Source organism: Cetorhinus maximus, chromosome 7 (genome assembly GCF_964194155.1).
Source record: "Cetorhinus maximus chromosome 7, sCetMax3.hap1.1, whole genome shotgun sequence".
NCBI lineage: Eukaryota > Metazoa > Chordata > Chondrichthyes > Lamniformes > Cetorhinidae > Cetorhinus > Cetorhinus maximus.
In genome coordinates, this window is record NC_135885.1 from 147,750,004 (window position 1) to 147,756,779 (window position 6,776).

The window sequence follows — 6,776 nt, forward strand, 5'->3', positions numbered from 1 at the left end:
GATAAGGGAGGGAGCGGAGACTGCGCAGTGAAGCTTGTGGGGAGCGGCTCTGGTGTTACCATGGTTACTCCGGCAGGAACTGTCCTTTACCTCAGACTTTGAACATCTGTTGTATAATTTTATGCTGAGGTTTAACTATCTCTAATGTGTTTACGCGCTGGTGTTATTTTGGCTCTGGAGGAAGGTGCTGGTGACCTCGGCCATTCCAAAGGGCGGGTCAGAGTGCGCGACACAAATAGAAATACCTGGATAGACCCCCGCCTGGGCCTGGGCCTGGGCCTGGGCCTGGGCCTGGGCCTGGGCCTGGGCCTGGGCCTGGGCCTGGGCCTGGGCCTGGGCCTGGGCCTGGGCTCACCTGTCCGAAGGAAAACAGAGACTTGATTTTTATAGTGACTTCCACAACCACCGGCCGCCCCAAAGTGCCTCACAACCATCAAGTTCTTTTGAAACGTTGCAATGGAGGAAACCTGGCAGCCAATTTATACACAGTAAGATCCCACTAATATAATGTGATAATGGCCATACAGTCTGTTTTTGTGATGTTGATTGAGGGATAATACTGGCCAGAACACCAGATGACATAGGAGCAGATGTGGGCCATTTGACCCATCGAGTCTGTCCCGCCATTCAGTGAGATCATGGCTGATCTGATAATCCTCAACTCCACTTTCCTGCCTTCTCCCCATAACCCTTGATTCCCTTCCTGATTAAAAATCTGTCTATCTCAGCCTTGAAAATACGTAACGACTCAGCCTCTACAGCCCTCTGCGGGAAAGAATTCCACAGATTTACAAAGATAAAGGCAAAATACTGCAGATGCTGGAAATCTGAAACAAAAACAAAAAATCCTGGAAAAACTCAGCCGTTCTGACAGCATCTGTTGAGAGAAAGACAGAGTTAACGTTTCAAGTCCATATGATCCTTCAGAGCTCTGAAGAAGAGCCATAAGGACTCGAAATGTTAACTCTGTCTTTCTCTCCACAGATGCTGTCAGACCTGCTGAGTTTTTCCAGCATTTTTTGTTTTTGTCCACAGATTCACTACCCTCTGAGAGAAGAAATTCCTGCTGATCTCTGTCTTAAACTGGTGACCCCTTACTCTGTGACTATGCCCCCTGGTCCTCGACTCTCCCACAAGGGGAAACAACCTCTCAGCATCTACACTGAGGATAACTGCTCTTCTTCAAAATAGTGCGATGGATTTTTTTTTACATCTACCTTACAGAACAGACAGGATCTTAGTTTAACAGCTCATTTGAAAATCAGCATCTCTAACTGTGCAGTACTCTCTCGATACTGCACTATTAATGTAAGTCCAATTTTTGTGCACAAGTCTGTGAAGTGGGACTTGAACCCACAATCTTCACTCAGAGGTGAGGATGGTACCCATTGCGTCACAGCTGTCACCTAGGACAGGCCAGGTAAGGACAGCAAAGTGCCTTCCCTAAAGGACATGAGTGAACCCCAATTTTGTAGTTTTATGGCAACGTTTTTTTTTTCTCTTTCATTTTAATGAATAACAAATGAATTAGTCACAATTCTTTTCATTTCTGAAATTCTCTTCATGCTCAAATTTTGGTAGTTGCTAAAATGATTGGCTTTAAAATGTTCTTCTCTTTATCCCTTGCTAACCGAATGTCCTCAGTCTTTGTCATTCTGAAACTTGGAAAGGGATCCAAAAGGAAATGTTTTACCTCTGATTCTGATTCAAAATACTTATAGGCCTTTGTTACATTTATTATAATGTAAGTGTCTTGGTGCCTAATCATCTAATCTCAAGCAGCCCCATGGACATAAAGGCCATTCATATGATGAAAGACTTTCTTTATAAAGATTTACTAATTGAAAGCCAAGGGAAGGTCGGAGATTTGTTTTTCAAAATCCTCCTTTGGAATTGAACCAATTTTGGTGTTTTTAGAGACAAGTCACCTTGATTCAACGAGTGATAATGAACACGGGACAGGAATTGACTGTGTTGGCAACTTAGGCTTTCAGTGTTTCCATCATAAAATGTACTGGCTTTTTTAAGAATTCACAGATTCCAAAAGAGTTTCATTTTTAGCCTTACTGAATGTTGTTAGATTTGATCCCAATTTTTCTACAATGCTTCATCATTCTTTGAAAATTAAGAGGCTGCAGTTTTTACAATAGTCAAGATCTCACTCTGCAGTATTAAATACAATCAACATTCCATGTAGCTGGCTGTCTGTGAAAGCAGCCACACCCAGAGAAAACAAATGTCAGGCTGTACTTGAGGAGGCAGGAGTATGAAGTGGTCATAAAGTCATAGAGTTAAACAGTACACAAACTGTTGATGTTCTATTTAGTTTCCTAACATCTGAGCGGCAACTGCAATGAAGATGGTGCAGAACTGGGACTGTGACTGAATAGAGTTTTCAGGGACTCAGGTCCAGTGGCACAAGTGTGCTGGAATGTACCAATACTGCTCAACTTAAGGCTGGGGCTGGGGTCACTTACACAGCCAGCATTGCACGGCAAGGCTTTTTCAGTGGCACCAGTCTCAAGTCAGAGGGGGCAATGGCTGAGCAACAACCCAAATCCCCTCCCTTGGCTCCAAACCCTGCTCTATACCCCTCCTAGAACTCAAAAGCCCAAGCCCCCCCACAGTCTAAAGCTTCTCCCACAGCTCCAAATACTGCTAATAGCCCAATGTTCCAAAACCCTGCCCACTGGTCGAATACCCACCCACTATGTCCCAAACCCTGCCCACAGGCAAAGTCCCTCCTACTGATCAAAACTCCACCCAAAGCCCCTCCCACAGACTATTGTGGGTAGAAAATCATAAAAAACAATCTTTAAGCCCAATACTTTGTCACCTCTGAGTATGATATATTCATTCTGGTATTGATTTCACTTCCTTTCTGTAGGTTTCTGATCTTTTCAAAGGCTCTAGCAGAACTCACAGCAGCTCCCAGCTGCTGGTTACTAAGGAAGTAATGAATGGGATTCCCAGGAACAGGGACAGAGTGTGATCAAGATGCCATATTCTCCTGACTCCATCCTTTCCTCCTCAAAACCCTCATGACCCTCCCTCCTCAATGCACATAGTTCTACAAAGTGGTTCTAAATACTTAAAAATGACTTCCCAGGCTCTGAACTGTTCCCAAACCTTCCTTCAGCCTGACCAACCCAAAATCCTTCTCACTCTCTGAACAATGCCACATAAGCACTACTTCTTTCCCTTCCATATCCAAAAGGGTCGTGGATGCTCCATTATTGAGTATATTCAAGGATTTTTTTTTGTTTCTCAGTGAATCAGGAGATATGGGGAATGTGTGGAAAAGTGGAATGAGGCAGATCAGCCCTGATCATATTGAATGGCAGAGCCAGCTCAAGGGACCATTCTTAAGTTCTTTATCGAAGATTTAACTAGGAGGTAATCATGTGGAAGTCACACCCTTCATATAACCTGTCTCATTTTCACTGTTTCAAAATCTGGCGAGTTCTGACACAGGCAGCCAATCCACTAATCAGATTACAGCCCAGGAAATGAAGACAAATCCCTACCTCGAATTCAACAGCTTCCCATGATCAAACCTGCTGGAGATTCACTGTTAATATAATCCATCCAAAATTAGCTATAGTCCACGGATGGGCTGTAGGTTTGTTCACTGCAGTTCTGTGTGCCGCAGTCAATCCTCCCTCCATCCAGTTGCTGGTGTTGTTCACCTATCCATTGTTCTCCAACCTGGCCTGTTCTTTCTTAATGTTTCCCCTTCTATTGTCACCACATCAGATTCTCGCCCTGCCTTTTCCAATGGTCATACTTTCTCAATTTCCACTTGTTCACTTCAGTTGAAAGCCCATGAGATGCTGGGACTCCAGTTTTCGTGCAGACAAATTTATTGATTTTTCACTCTATCCTGCTGATTCGAAGGGTCCTTCACCACAGCCACATATCAGAAGCTGTAATCCTCTTCTCATCAGCCTTATTTAGGGTCCAGCTCTCTTACCCATGCAGTGCAATGCACCACACAAGTTGCTTTTACAAGTCCAGGGCAATGTTGGATACCCTCCATATTTCATTCAGCTGACAATTGCTAGTCTTGTCCTGATATCAGTGCTGCTATCCCCATTTGTAGTCACTTTTGATCCCAGAAATTGAAATTGATTTACATTTGCAATTGCTGTGGACTGAAACGCCAAACTGCTCTCACCATGAATTGTCATCGAGTATGTCTTGTTTTGTTGACCCAAACTTCAGACTTGGCTTTATCAGCTCTTCAGCCATCATGGATAGTTCTTGCTTTTCTTCAGCCATTAGGGTATGTTATCAGCATATCTGATGCTCCGCTTGTTGTGATTACTAATACTGACCTCAGGATGTTCTGGAAGAGCATAGCTGACTACTCTCATGACTGTTTGTTCTATGACATTGAAAAGTAGTGGTGAAAGCAGACATCCTTGTCTGAATACTTTGCCAAAACTGAATACAAGTACATGAAGTATACCTTTTTCCTCTTCATAAAATATTTAAATGATCTAGATCAAGTGATGTGTTTCTCCAAACCCACTCAGGGTTTTCCACAACTCTGCATGGTGGACCAAGTCAAAGGCATTTGCTACAAAAAGTACTCATAATTACTTGTTATTTTTCTTTTTGACATATTTCTCAATGTTACACAGCATCGAAATGGCATTTGATATCCCTTTGCCTGCGGTGAAATTGAACTGTTCCTCACCTATTGCTGCTGTAATGAAATGAAAGCCTTTGTCTGATAATTTGTAGGAGCACTTTTGAGGCATGGCTTATCAGGCTAATTGTTTAATGTGTCACGGACAGAGTTTTTGTGTTTTATTATTGTCCTTGATCAAAGTGTTTATATGTGAGGTTGGTGCGTTTTCTTACCCTCATGGTGGTTTGTCCCAAGTTAAATGATTTCCAGCAGCAAGCTTTTGTGAATTTAAAAATTACGATTATTTATAACACACACTTTTCCTGGAGGTTTATAATGCAACATCTTACACACATTACCATACACACAAAGATTAGATAAACATGAAGAAAAAAAGCAATACGGTTGCAAGTAGTGATTATTTTAGCCACTTTCACAGCAGGCCTGTGGTTTCAAAGAACAAAGAAAAATACAGTACAGGAACAGGCCCTTCGGCCCTCCAAGCCTGCGCCGATCATATTGCCCATCAAACTAAAACATTTTGCACTTCCGGGGTCCGTATCCCTCTATTCCCATCCTATTCATGTATTTGTTAAGCTGCGTCTTAAACACCACTATTGTACCTGCTTCCACCACCTCCTCTGGCAGCGAATTCCAGACACTCACTACCCTCTGCGTAAAAAACTTTCCCCGCACATCTCCTCTAAAGTTTTCTCCTCCCACCTTAAATCTATGTCCCCTAGTAATTGACTCTTCCACCCTGGGAAAAAACTTCTATCTACTCTGTCCATGCCACTCAAAATTTTGTAAACTTCTATCAAGTCGCCCCTCAATCTCCATCGCTCTAGTGAGAACAATCCAAGTTTCTCCAACCTCTCCTCATAGCTAATAACCTCCAGACCAGGCAACATCCTGGTAAACCTCCTCTGCACCCTCTCCAATGCCTCCTTATCCTTCTGGTAATGTGGAGACCAGAATTGCACACAATATTCCAAGTGTGGCCTAACCAAGGTTTTATACAGCTGCAGCGTGACTTCCCAGCTTTTATACTCAATACCCCTGCCGATGAAGGCAAGCATGCCATATGTCTTCCTGACTACCTTATCCACCTGCGTTGCCACTTTCAGTGACCTGTGGACCTGTACACCCAGATCCCTCTGCCCGTCGATGCACTTAAGAGTTCTGCCATTTACTGTATAATTCCTACCTGTATTAGACCTTCCAAAATGCATTATCTCGCATTTGTCCGGATTTTCCTTAATCCTGGTTGCCAATGACTTTTCATGACCCCTTTTAGCCCTCCTGACTCCTTGCTTAAGTTTCTTCCTACTTTCTTTATATTCTCCACAGGCTTCATCTGTTCCCAGCCTTCTAGCCCTTACGAATGCTTCCCTTTTCTTTTTGACTAATCTCACAATATCCTTCGTTATCCAAGGTTCTGAAACTTGCCATACTTATCCTTCATCCTAGTAGGAACATGCCAGTCCTGAATTCTTATCAACTGACGTTTGAAAGCCCCCCACATGTCAGTTGTTGATTTGCCTTCAAACATCCACCTTCAGTCTAGATTCCTCAGTTCCTGCCTAATATTGTTATAATTAGCCTTCCCCCAATTAAGCACCTTAACCCGAGAACTCCTGTTATCCTTATCCACCAGTACCTTGAAATAAAGTTTCTTAGATGGATTTATGTTTGGCTATGGTGGAGTCAGAGGATTCTGTCATCGAGTATGTCTTGTTAAGACTTGGCTTTCTCAGCTCGTCAGCCAGCATGGATCGTTCTTAAAAATATAAAAACAAAGTGTCCTGCTATCCATTCTTAATTAGCACATTCGTTTAGATAATATCACCACCTTCAACACCTCTTTGATCTTTTGTCTGTGACATCTTTTGATTATCTGCTCCTATCACTATGCTTGCTTGTCCCTACAACCACACCCCCACCCCCCTCCCAACTTCTCTCCCCCCACGCCTGCCCCCCCCCCCCCCCCCCCCCCCCCCTTAAACCAGCTTATATTTCACCCCTCTCCTAATATTACTCAGTTCTGTTGAAGGGTCATGAGGACTCGAAATGTCAACTCTTTTCTTCTCCGCCGATGCTGCCAGACCTGCTGAGTTTTTCCAGGTAATTCTGTTTTTGT